This window comes from Saimiri boliviensis, chromosome X, assembly GCF_048565385.1.
Source record: "Saimiri boliviensis isolate mSaiBol1 chromosome X, mSaiBol1.pri, whole genome shotgun sequence".
NCBI lineage: Eukaryota > Metazoa > Chordata > Mammalia > Primates > Cebidae > Saimiri > Saimiri boliviensis.
Genome location: NC_133470.1, coordinates 96,705,777 through 96,718,803, shown reverse-complemented (window position 1 = coordinate 96,718,803; position 13,027 = coordinate 96,705,777). Strand labels below are relative to the sequence as shown.

The window sequence follows — 13,027 nt, the reverse complement described above, 5'->3', positions numbered from 1 at the left end:
GGGAGGCTGAAGTGGGAGAATCACTTGAACCCAGCCAGGACGTAGAGGTTACAGTGAGCCAAGACCACACCACTGCATTACTCCAGCCTGGGTGACAGAGTAAGTTAACAAAGAAAGAAGGAAGGAAAGAAAGAAAGAAGAAAGAAAGAAAGGAAGGAATAAAAGAAGGGAGGGAGGGAGGGAGGGCGAGAAAGGGAAAAAAGAAAATATTTTAAGTGGTGATTTGACAGAGTGAGGAAAGAAAGAAAGGGAAAGAAAGAGAAAGAAAGGAAGGAAAGAAAGAAAGAAAAAGAAAGGGAAAAAAGAAAATGTTTTTAGTGGTGGTTTTTTTTTTTTTTTTTTTCTTTCCCAAAAGCAATTCCATTTGATTTCAGTGGATGGCTGTATTGGCCATTTTTAAAAAAATTTTATTTTGCATTCTCCCATGGAGGAGAAAGAGGTTGCAGGACCCAGAGAGAATATATTGTTTTCATTGTTTTGTTCAAATGACAGCACTCAAATTTAGAACCTTTATTTAAATCCTTGGGTTTTACTTACAGCTCAGTATAAATGTTGTCATAAATCAATCGTGGTCACAGTTTGGCCGATGACCACAGAAATGGTAGTTATGGATTGATTTTCAGAAAACAAAAACAATTTTTTTAAGGAATAAAATAATTAGATGCAGCAGTGTGGCAGAGATAGTTATCTGTTTATATGTCTGCCCTTAAGTAAGCTATATTAAATCCTAAGGAGAATAAGCAAATTTTTGATCGTTTATTTTAGAAATCACCTTCTAAAAGTGTGAAGTAGCTTTAGATGACTCATGTATTTCATGTGTTGGTCGGAGATCTGTTATCCTTGCATGTCAACTAAAATCCTACGTGGTGTTAGCTTGGCTACATGTTGTTAGCTTGGACAGCGGATTTGGTTGCAGAGCACTTTGATGACTTTCGCACTGTGTCTGCTGTGAATCGCATGTATACAGAGACCCTACTAAGGTCTCTGGGTTTGGGACAAAGGGACCACTTCGGATAGATAAATGAACTCTGGAGTTTGATGGCTCCCTGGCAAACTGAACATACTGTAGAATATCTTGCTCTTTCTCCCTTCCTATCAATTATTCACTTAGATTTCAGAATGTTGCTTTATTTTCTAAGTTTCTAGAAAGAGGAATTCTCTCTTTTATTCCCTCCCTCACTCATCTCCATTCTTCTACTCAACTTTTATGACTGGTGACTGACTAGGGGACCTTGTTTCTTTTTTCTCTCTGTTTCTCTTTTTAAGTGTTGGCATACTTATTTGCCTAGAGTAACTAAGTTAAGCCAGGCACCCAGGAGGTAGGCAGGTCACAGAAGCTGAATTAACCATGACAGATCCCAAAGCAATATAAAGTTTTTCCCAGGAATTATCCTTTGGGCTTTTTTTATGCTAAGATATGCAATCTCATGTGACTTATCTTGATATGGAATACAAAGCAGTTCCACACACTCAATACATTTTTTTGTTTGAAGTAACAGAAATTTAAATAAAAGTTATCTGTAGCCAGTGGCCTGGTCCCTGCTAGGACCCTGTTTACCTGAGGGCAGAGAAAAAAAGGCCCTTTCTGTGCTTGAGAGCCCAGCAGCTCCTAGAGTTACCTTGAAAGAAGCACAAATCAGCATTGGGAAATAGTCAATTCCAAATCAGCATATTTGTTTTTCATTTTAGCTGGGCAAAAGTAAAAACAAACCAAAGCATAACTCTCTTCACAGTGTGATAACCCTTAATACAAAGCAGATACTTTGATTAGTCGTCACTGCAAATTGTTGAAAAAGAGAGAGCAGGCCACCTCAAGGCTATGGAGACCTGTGGATCTGCCAAGACTCAGAGGAGCTAGCCCTGGGGGCGGCCACACCCAGCTCCATAGCCCCACAAGGCAGCTGGACTTTCTTTTTCCCTAGGAGCACTTACCTGCTGTACTGCCCACTTGCCATAAAGATCTTTCCTAAAAAGAGATTGGCCAATGAATTATGGAGCAGGGATGTGATAAGGAAGGTAGAAATGTGCCCTGTTATCAGCCACACACATTGAAGCCCAGCCTGGGACAGCATAGTAGACAGGACTATAAGCTCTGGGATCTTCTCATTCAACCAAAATTGCTTCATATAAAAGATGACAATTCCGGCCTGAAAGCCATTGTTGATATTCAACATTTTTTAAAATAGCTGAACAGACTAGACAATAAGGTGTGACAGAATACTTGAACAGGAAGCTGGCTTGGAGTCTAGCTTAAGAAGGAAACATGCTATTGAAAGTAGGCAACAGGCACACATTTCCAAATGTTAAATTTATTTGAAAATAAGAATCAACTTTACTGTTCATTTATTTTCCTCCTCTAAATCCACAAAGACAAGCAGAGCTCAATTTCAGTTACTCATTAGGATATATCTCTAGTCTTCCTTTTGCACGTTGAAATTCTCAAGCATGGGAACTCTATGATCCTCTCTTGCTGTTTGATGAGGCAGGGAGAGGCTAAGAAGACACCTCAAAGGGCCTTTCATAAAGGATTTGTAGCACTGAAAGGTGTCCTGGAACCATAAAAATCATTCATTCATTCAGCAAGTATTTACCGAGTACCTACAATGGGCCATGGGGTTACAATGGGGAACAAAACTGACATAGTCCCTGTTATGGTCACCATCCACCACTGTCCTGGCTTTAGCACTGGAAATCCCACATCTGGAAACACCCTCAAGTCCTGAGAAAACTGGGATAGTTAGTCACCAGTTCTTTAGTTCTTGAAAGCTAACACTCTATGGATTCCTGAGAAAAGTGAATGGGTAAATTGTGGTGACCTGTGCCCTGGTACCAAATCTGCTTCTTTTTTTTCTTATTGCATTTTAGGTTTTGGGGTACATGTGAAGAACATGCAAGATTGTTGCATAGGTACACACATGGCAGTGTGGTTTTCTGCCTTCTGTCCCCTCACCTGTATCTGTCATTTCTCCCCATGCTATCTCTTCCCACCTCCCCACCCCCCTGTCCCTCCCCCATTTCCCCCCAACGGACCCCAGTGTGTAGTGCTCCCCTCCCTGTGTCCATGTGTTCTCATTGTTCAACACCCGCCTATGAGTGAGAACATGCGGTGTTTGATTTTCTGCTCTTGTGTCAGTTTGCTGAGAATGATGGTTTCCAGGTTCATCCATGTCCCTACAAAGAACGTGAACTCATCGTTTTTGATGGCTGCATAATATTCCATGGTGTATATGTCCCACCTTTTCCCTATCCAGTTTATCATCGTTGGGCATTTGGGTTGGTTCCAGGTCTTTGCTATTGTAAACAGTGCTGCAATGAACATTCGTGTGCATGTGTCCTTATAGTAGAATGCAAATCTGCTTCTTACCAGCTATATCATCTGTGTCAAGACACTCTCCTCATCCCCAGTTTTCTCATTTGCAAACAGGAAACATAATATCTACTTCAGAGAGTTTTTTTAAGGTGAAGTGAATTTTGTCTTTTGAGTCTGCAGGAACTGACTCTGATGACAGCTTTTCAGCCAGCAACAAAAGAGAGAGATGTAGCTGTAGATTTCCCATTGGCTCTGCAAATAGGAGAGGCTGCTCTATTCCTTATTAAATTATAATGGAACCTGCCAGAAATCTGATGATATCTTGTTACCAGTGTTTAGATGAGGTAGGGGCTCAGGTCTATAGTACTTTGTTGGGGTAAAGGACTGAGCCCCAGAGAGAGAGAGAGAGGCCCACTCTGTCTGGTGGCAGATGCAAAAACATAGATACCTTATTCTTCAAGTGGGGATTTGGACTAAAGATTAAAGCATTAAAGTGAAAGAGGAACATTCATAATCCTACGTTAACTCCACTTCTGTTGGGAGTTGGTTTTCACTTACCTAATTTAGAGTTTTAAGTTTTCTTTTTTCTTTGCCAAGCTCACTCTCCCTTTCCTGTAATTTATAATGTTATTTCACATGAGCATCTATTAGGCACCCAGTATATACGAGCCATTTTGCTAGGGACCGGGATGCTGAAAGGAAGCAGACTTGGCTTCTTTCCTCAAAGGAAAAAAGTCTAATCGGAAACACACAGACACAGACACAGACACACACACACACACACACACACACACACACACACACCCCCTCTCCTTCTAGGGCTTAAACGATCCTCCCACCTCAGCCTCCAAAGTAGCTGGAACCACCAACGTGCAACATCACACCAGGCTGATTTTTAAAGTTTTGTAGAGATTGGATCTTGCTGCTATGTTATTCAGGCTGATCTCAAACTATTGAGCTCAAGTGATCTGCCCGCCTTGGCCTCCCAAAGTACTGGGATTACAGACATGAGCCACCACACCCAGCTGGACACAGAGTTTGGCTTTGTTTTTAAGTTTTTTATTTTTTCCTTTGTTCCGTTGCCCTCTTCCCCCCCCCCCCCCCCTTAAGACAGAGTCTCCATCTGTTGCCCAGGCTGGAGTACAGTGGTGCGATCTTGGCTCAGTGCAACCTCCGCCTTCTGGGTTCATGTAATTCTCCTGCCTCAGCCTCCTGAGTAATTGGGATTACAGGCGCCCACCATCACACCTGGCTAATTTTTTTTTATTTTTAGTAGAAACGGGGTTTTACCATGTTAGCCAGGGTGATCTTGAACTCCTGACTTCAGGTGATCTGCCTGCTTCAGCCTCCCAAAGTGCTGGGACTACAGGCGTGAGCCACCATTCCCAGTTCTTAATGTGGCTTTTTTTTTTTTTTTTTTTTTTTGAGACGGAGTTTCGCTCTTGTTACCCAGGCTGGAGGGCAATGGCGCGATCTCGGCTCACCGCAACCTCCGCCTCCTGGGCTCAGGCAATTCTCCTGCCTCAGCCTCCTAAGTAGCTGGGATTACAGGCACGCGCCACCACGCCCAGCTAGTTTTTTGTATTTTTAGTAGAGACGGGGTTTCACCATGTTGACCAGGATGGTCTGGATATCTCGACCTCGTGATCCACCCGCCTCAGCCTCCCAAAGTGCTGGGATTACAGGCTTGAGCCACCGCGCCCGGCTTAATGTGGCTTTTAAGATAGAATTTTATTAGTTCATACTAATAATGCAGGCTCTCTCATTATTAGCCAGTTGTAATGCTATTTTTAAAATTTTTCATGGGGGAAGACACTCAGGTCCCACTTCTGATGTACAAAGAGGGGGACACATTTCCTACCCTCTTTGAATTGCTTGTAACCAGTAACCTTTAAGCCTCTTATCAGTAAGCTGAAGAGCTAGGTTTCATTAGTAATGAAATAATATGATGACATCAACCTTGTCCTTCCCTTAGATTCAGATGGGTTCCATTTTAACCTGTTTATCTGAATTTCTGCTGTCAGTGGGCCCTGTGCTAGGCAAGGTAGGAATCACAAAGAGAGGCAGAAGGGAGAAATACTTTTAATACCTGGTCGGAGAATTGAATATGATGTTATTATGATCAGGGACCAGTACAACATAGCTTTTGCACCCTTCATTAAATTAACACATTTGCTGAGCACACTTATACAGTGCCAAGGATTTTTCTTTGGTTTGTCATTCAGTATGAAGATATATAAAATCAAATACTATAAAGGAACTGACGGGCCACCAAATGGATCCACACAAAAATATAGGTATTGTGTAATGGATGCTCTTGAGAGTCACAGGCTAGGAAGTACAGTGGGATTTTTAGGGAAGTAGGAAGGCATCAGGGAAGGTTTCATGGGAGGTACCTGTTCAGTGGCAGAAGTAGTCATAGAGTATGTCTGCAGATCATTCAGTTGCCTTATTACTAGAGAACGAATTATTTCCCCCCAGTCCTGACATTTCTTTCACATCTTCAGAAAAGCCATACTGAATCATGATCAGTTTTTCCAGTATGCCTTTTAAATTTGCTGCAGTGACTATGTGTGTGAGCCAGTGTGTCCACCTTCACTGTTTTCTAACTCTTTGCTCACCATAATTTTATGTCAACTACACATCAAAGACAGTGTAGAGGGTAAAGGACTTCTGGAAGTCCTTTTGTAACTTTTGGTTACACCATTTTCATAATAGTGTTTCGTCATTATAGGATGGTGGTGATGTGAGTCCCCTTATTATGTTTCATCTTCTTCCATATACTCCAGAAACTGGCAATGGTTAATGGCAGAAATGTGAGTACAGATTATCTTCCTGGTCATTTCTATTACATAACCATTACCACTATCATATCTGTGATGTTCTATGTACCTTATACACATTATCGCTAATTCTTACACCATCTCTATAAATTAGGTTTTATTACCTCCATTTTATGGATGAAGAATCCAAGGCACAGACAAGTTACGTAACTTGCCTAGGGTCATCTAACTACTGGAAGGCTCACAAGCACAATTACTATGATATAGTTAGCAAAGGGCATAGAATAAACTCTGTTGGTGTAATGGAAGCTGTCTCTACCAACTTAAAATTTTGCTTGACATAAATTATTTGTCTAGGTTTTCACCCACCTGCAGTGAGAAAACATGAATATTTTCTCATATTTAGATTCTGCTTTTCAAATCCTTGCTAGCAGGTAGTTTGTCCTACATGTTCTATTTTAGATAAAATTGTATTTTATCTTTTTAAAGAAATCCCTGGGCTGGCTGCTAGATGGAATCAGGTGCGTTTCATCTTTCTTGTATGTATTCCACATTGTCCAGGATCTCTGTGATGCAGCCAGATCTTGTAACTTCATAGCCAGCGCATGCTCTTTCTTATGTGTGCACACCTCAATTTGGTCCCTAAGTCAAGGCATTCTCTTAAATGTCATCTTTCTTGCCCAGTTTTAGCCCAGGATGGTGAGTAGATGGATAAACAGGCCTTTTTGAGTGTCTCCACTTGAAGTATAGAATTCATAATTGTAAATCATGGTCAAATAAAATTTCATTCTTCTTTTTCCCCTGACCTTTGGTAAGTGAGACTCAGCTCAGTTCTATTGGCAGATCCTGAATTTTGGGTCAATGCAGAACATATTCAATTTATCTACAGGGCCTAAAAACAAATCTTCCAAGCTGCTATTTTTTGATTGAGGATTATTAAATTCTTTTTTTTCAAGCAGTTGAGCACAGATATTTTAATTGTCTAAAATGGCATTTTCTTAAGAGTTATCTACAGTTCAAAGCTCACTTTTATGAGGTGTCACATCCATCACCATTTTAAGAGACATAAAATCATGAAAAGATATCACCAGAAGCTATGTAAACATTTCAGCTAAAGGTAAAGAGAAAGTTAAGTGTGTTTTCACAAGGAAACTGAAAGAGGACAATCCAAATGAAGTCAACACGGTCACACAAAAATCTTGGTACAAGAACTAGAATGGAAGCCCAAGCTGCTGAGCAAGTGGGAGAAGAAAAGAAAACATTGTTCAAACAGATCACACAAGGGAACCCTGGACAAATGCTAACTTTGGCTTTATCTAGGTAACCCCTATTTTTTTGTCATAGGTAACTCTAATAATAGACCTATTGTTGCAAAACCAGTCCAAATCCTACCTTAAAAAGAAGTCCCTTGGCCGGGCGCGGTGGCTCAAGCCTGTAATCCCAGCACTTTGGGAGGCCGAGACGGGTGGATCACGAGGTCAAGAGATCGAGACCATCCTGGTCAACATGGTGAAATCCCGTCTCTACTAAAAATACAAAAAATTAGCTGGGCGTGGTGGCGCGTGCCTATAATCCCAGCTACTCAGGAGGCTGAGGCAGGAGAATTGCCTGAACCCAGGAGGCGGAGGTTGCGGTGACCTGAGATCGTGCCATTGCACTCCAGCCTGGGTAAGGAGAGTGAAACTCCGCCTCAAAAAAAAAAAAAAAAAAAGAAGTCCCTCATTGACTCGTTGGGTGTAGGTGGTATCCCCTGTCCTCCTACACCAAGAGAGATCATTTCTGGCAGGAAAGCTCCAACGTGTCTTGATGGTGCTGTCGGTAGGGTGCCTTAGGCCAGACACGTCCCAGCGATGTTCTGCTGGCTGAGGTACAAGGTGGGAGAAGAATATGCCTCATTCATTCACTACTCAATCAACTTCTTGGACTTGAAGAAGCATCGCTGGTAGCAGACCTGCCAGGTGGCTAGTCAAATGAGGCAGAACATTGAAAAGATGTTGAAGTATAGGACCCCAGTGTTTGTTGACTCATTGATATCACACATTTCTTCTTCTCCCTTCTTCATGTAGGCAAATCATTAACAATAGATTCTGAAAGGTCTTCTAGGCATCACAGCTCTACCTCTAATTGTTTGAGTTTCTGAACTTTCGCAATCGCTTCCTAATGTTTCGCCTCCACTGCATGCTTCATGTCTAGGATCATGAGTTGGTCAGGTATCTGTCCTGTTCCCTTGCTCTCAAAACATACTTCAAATGTGTCATAACCTTCAGTGGTAAAGGCAGATTTCCCCTTGGTTGCATCCTCTTTGGAGTAGAAAATATGGCCAGCAGATTCTGCGATCTTGAGGTGGCTGCACAGGCTACCAGCACCCCCAGACTGGTCGGAGATCTCGTACACACCTGTCACTAGCAGGTCCTTGCGGATCTCCTCATGGAGGCACTTGCAAGAGTTAATGGGAAGATGTAAGGAGATGGCAAGGACCAAGGTGGGGCTGAGCAGGAATAAAAGCAGCAACGCCAACGGACAGGGGCCACTCTGGGCTGGTGGGTCAGACAAACCAGACATGGTGCTGGAGACTCGTTCACCACCCCAGATCTCTACGGCGCCGGAACTGGAGGATTATTAAATTCTTTAATCATGCCTTAGGGAAGGAAAATGGAAAGGGGGTGAAATGTACATACATTTCTCTGTTGATTCAGAAAAGGCCTGCAGGGTAGATTCAGAAAAGTACCTGCAGCTGATGACAGAGCATTGGAGACATTTCCAGTCTATTATACTGGTGAAAGGGGTGCCCTAAAAGAAGTGGGGGAAAGTATTTTGTGGCTAAACTTACCTTCTTCAAGTGCTTGGAATTTGTGGCAGTGTGTCATCCACTCCACTGTACACATGTGTAGCCTGAGCAGGGCTGTGGGATAGAGAAGGAGACAGGCTGTTTTCATTCCCAAGCCCGTATTTTACCCTTTTCCAGTTATGGCCTCTCATTAATTGTTTTCATTTTTTGTCTTCCACCTGTTCACAGAAGATGTGATGTTGGAAATTTTTGATAAAATTTCGAAATGATCCTGAAACTGTGTGATGTCTAGGGTCACCTCTTGAAGCTAAGAGGAAAAACCATCTGTCTTCTGGGGAATTCCCAAGAATTGATTTATCTTAATGAGATGTGGATAGGTGTGTTGCTCACATCTGACCCTGTTCACGCCTCTGGGATGAACATTGAATAAGTAAGATAGAGAATAATTAAGAAGAAGACTCTACTGTTCCCATTGGAGTTCAAAAACAAGGACATTCTTCTACTCTTGTGACTTGGACTGTCCCATCTATTAACTAACCCTTTTCTGTATTTCACATTTAAGAAGATAAGAATCCAAACCTTTGGGCTCTGAGAGGATTGCTTGAGCCCAGGAATTTGAGACCAGCCTTGGCAACATAGTGAGACCCTGTCTCAAAATAACTAAATAAAAAAGAATTGTACCAAACTTGCAATTACTTGTATATCATTCATTTAACAAATATTGAGTGCCTATTATGTACTAGGCATGTTCCCAGGGATTGAGGGTGCAATAGTGAACAAAATAGTTAAAAATAGTACTCCTGGCTGGGCATGGTGGCTCATGCCTATAATCCCAGAACTTTGGGAGACTGAGGTGGGCAGATACGAGGTCAGGAGTTCAATACCAGCCTGGCCAACATAGTGAAACCCTGTCTTTATTAAAAATAGAAAAATTAGCCAGCTATGGTGGTGCACGCCCATATTCCCAGCTATTTGGGAGGCTGAGGCAGGAGAATCACTTGAACTCCGGAAGCAGAGGTTGTAGTGAGCCGAGATTATGCTGCTGCACTCCAGCCTGGGCAACAGAGCAAGATTCTGTCTCAAAAAAATAAATAAATAAATACCACTCCTTGTAGAGCTTACATTGTCATTGAGCAGAAATAGGCAATAAATATTAGCTAAAATAAATTTGTGAAATACATGTGGATCCGCCCTCATACTGTCCTGAGGATACAAAGAGATACTGAATATGTAGGAACTTAGACTAATTCTGGAACTTGCCTTCACTACCTAGGCTGATGAAACTCCTAGGGTCCTCTCCCCAACCGGGTACTTTTGGTTTCTTAACAGATCACCAGTATTGACTTTTAAACTTCTCTTGCTATGAACATTGTGAGTTACATGGGTGAGTGCCTTACCACTTGGGAAAGCTGTATTACTGCCACCACCACTGTGACTTTTTTTTTTTGCCTGCATTCAAGGCTGATTATTCACTCCAATACAGGACTTCCCTGCCCTCTTCCTATTTTCTCATGGTAGCTTCTGACTTTGTCCCGTCTGACCAGATTTCTGCTTTTCCTTGCACCCCAGATTCAGTCTTCATTTGTCTGTGAAATACTATGGCTAGTGTCCAAATCATGCTCTTTATAATTACCAGTAGATATCAGTTAACTTTTGTTGATTGATTCTTTTAAAATTGTTCACTGTATTTTCTAATAATAAAAATAATACATATTCACTTAATAGAACTTGGAGAATGCAGACAAATGGAAAACAATCAGTAATAATATCAATACCCAGAGATATCTAACTGGCACCAGGGCCATTTCCAGGGCCTATGCAGTTTCTCAGGGCACAGTATCTAGAAGGACGCTGCCCTTGGTTTAATGTTCTGCTACTGCCATCATGACATTCTTAATAATTTTTGAACAAAGATCCACACATTTTCATTTTTTACTCTGCTCTATGAAGGATGTAGCTAGTCCTGCCACTTTTAACATTATTGCTGTATTCATTCTGTTTTATTGTGTGTGTTGATTTATAAAATAATTATGATTATAAGGTTTGCATATTTTCTTTTTTCTTTTTTTTTTTTTAGACGAAGTTTTGCTCTTGTTGCCCAGGCTGGAGTGTAGTGGTGCGATCTTGGCTCACTGCAACCTCCACCTCCCAGGTTCAAGTGATTCTCCTGCCTCAGCCTCCTGAGTATCTGGGATTACAGTCACGTGCCACCACGCATGGCTAATTTTGTATTTTTAGTAGAGACAGTTTTCTCCATGTTGGTCAGGCTGGTCTCAAACTCCCAACTTCAGATGATCTATCGGCCTCAACCTCCCAAAGTGCTGGGATTATAGGCGTGAACCACCATGCCCAGCCGGGTTTGCATATTTTCAAGTCCTGTTTCTTTCACTGAACATTAAAAAATGTGAATGTTCTTATTTCATTAGATATTATTTGAAAGTATTTTTAGTTGATGAGTGATATTTGGTCTATTTAATCATATTCCTGTTGTTGAACTTTTGGGTTGTTGGTTGATTCTTGAGATGTAGTTTTAGAGCTCAGTGCCTAGAACATCATAAGCACTAAATAAATGGTAGCCATTATTATGTCTCCTTGATTCCTCAGGCATTCCTGAAAATTAGTGTTCATGGCCTCTCAGGGATGAAATTCAATCATCTCTTCTCTAGGTTTGCTATGCTTTCTCATGTCATCCAAAAACTAGGCCACTGGGTTTCCTGTGCTGGGATAATGACGGCCTTCTTTCATTAACCTGGGTGATGAGATGCTGTGCTAATTTGGAAACTGGAGTTTTACACCTCAGAGCTTAGATCTTGATTTCCAGTTGGTCCTGACTTCACGTCTTAACCCCCAGCAAAATTCTTTTGGGGCCTTTGGAATTCAGATAATTTCTAGAGCTGTGAAGTGCCTTGGAAAAATTGTGAATCCCTCACCTTGCAAATGAAGACTCTCTAGCTTTGAAGATAAAGGCTCTATCTATAATACAGAAAGAGATGTGGGATCTAAGGCTAGTTCTCTGGTATTTTTACTTCAGCATTATTTAACAATGCTTATTCCTTAAGAGTGGTGGAGGATATGCTACCTTTTTCAAATTAACCCAAGAACTTCTTGAAAGTGGTAGATCAGTAAGTACACAGCAAATGATGGTCGTTTGAAGGCTTCTCTATGCCCTTGTTCTTTGTCTCTGATAATGGTGAATCTAGTGATGGGACAGGGCAGGGACGGCTGTTAAATTCATTATTCTTCATTCTGCTTGCTGTATCCCCTGTGAGGGACAGGGACCCTACAATTCTTGGCAGATTCTTGGACAAGGAAAAAGAGTTAGTTGTTTATTGGGCATTAAGATGCTCAAAGTTTTCCTAATTCTAAAACAGGTTTAGCTTCTGAAAATAGCAAAAGGGCAGGAAAAAAGGATTATTCTTGGCTCTGCTGTTAGGACCATTAGTACTTTTTTCTTTCTGCTTTTCATATTTTCAGGTTTTTATAATGATCTTTTTTATTTTTCTAGAGGAAGATAAGTCTTAAGGAAGAAAAAACCCCAAGTGTATTTGAGTGCTTTAGTTTTCTTTTCTTTGCAGGAATGGTAATGATGGTTAGGCAAATTGCTTACTTAACCTGTAGGTCCTCGTCAACCTCCCTGACATCTGCAGTTCAGGAACATAGAGGAAGGACTATTAAAGCAGCTGTCTTGTGGAATATATTTTCTCCAAAGCCTTCTTTGACCCCCAAACCATTTTGTGGCTGTAGTTCAGCCAGATGCTGGAAAGGTGCAATGTATTTTCTCCAAATATTTGAGTCTGTGGAACTGCAACTTTTCCCTTTGTGCCTGTAACCATGTGAGGTACTTGTAGTCCCCATGGCAGTGGGACTCATAATGCTGCTAGGAGATTCTATGGGAAGTTGAGATTCAGGAGAGGCAATTATCCAGGCCATGCTCAGAAGGGTTTGTTGACTTTGACCCAAGCCTGACTACCTGGTGAGAATGAGGCAGTGGAATGAGGGTGAGGGGATTGCCATGATCCAGGCAAAGGACGGCATCAGGAAAGGATGGAGAGCTTTGGGATAGCAGGCTGCCAACCTACAGACAAGGCCCAGGCACTGGGCTGGAGATTGAGGGCAGGTGTCTCCCAGGAGACCTTTGGAGCCCTG

The 13,027-nt window shown here is 41.7% G+C and overlaps 1 pseudogene; it reads right to left on the bottom strand.

The window, feature by feature from the left end:
- Positions 1-7,996: 7,996 nt before the first annotated feature.
- Positions 7,997-8,655, bottom strand: LOC101043068 (transmembrane emp24 domain-containing protein 10 pseudogene; annotated as a pseudogene).
- Positions 8,656-13,027: the final 4,372 nt, after the last annotated feature.